This window comes from Theobroma umbraticum, unplaced genomic scaffold, assembly GCF_002168275.2.
Source record: "Theobroma umbraticum cultivar Fairchild unplaced genomic scaffold, ASM216827v3 scaffold_50.0, whole genome shotgun sequence".
In the NCBI taxonomy this organism is placed as follows: domain Eukaryota; kingdom Viridiplantae; phylum Streptophyta; class Magnoliopsida; order Malvales; family Malvaceae; genus Theobroma; species Theobroma umbraticum.
In genome coordinates, this window is record NW_018397261.1 from 2164271 (window position 1) to 2164833 (window position 563).

Here is a 563-nt window from a genome sequence, read left to right on the forward strand (position 1 = left end):
TTTGAAGGCATGTAACAAAATTAAAAGGGTAAAATACCCTCACCTCCTTAACTTTTAGTCATAATTCTATGTGGGTCCATTAGGTTTTAAAATGAAAAATCTGCCCCAAAATAATATTTTTCGCTAGACACATAAGTCCAGCCCTTAATCCACTATTAATATTTTTGTTAGTTTGATGACGTGGCAATATTGAAAAGATAATTTTACCCTTCATCAATTTTAAAAATTACCATATATAAATTATATATTTTTATTTTTAATTTTTTTTCTCTTGAAAAAAAATTCCCTATCTTGTTACATCCGGCTGGAGCCAGATCTCCCTCCCCCCTGGAGGGAGCACCAGATCCGTGCTCCCTAGGAACATCCATCGTGGGTGCTCCCCAATCGGGTGCTCCTCTCCCAAGGAGGGGTGCACCCAATGTGGTGCACCTTGGGTGAGGAGCACCCAACGTGGTGCTCCCCAAGGAGCATAGATCCAGTGCTCTGATCTGGTGCTCCCTGAGAAATTTGGCCAGATCTGAGCCAGATCCAGTCGCCGGCAAGTCAAATAAAAAAAAAAAAAA

General features: G+C 40.9%; 1 protein-coding gene across 1 annotated transcript in view; it reads right to left on the reverse strand.

The window, feature by feature from the left end:
- LOC110417527 (U5 small nuclear ribonucleoprotein helicase) overlaps positions 1-563 on the reverse strand; it is a 31970-nt gene that overhangs the window by 7764 nt on the left and 23643 nt on the right. The gene's annotated exons all lie outside the window — the stretch shown is intronic.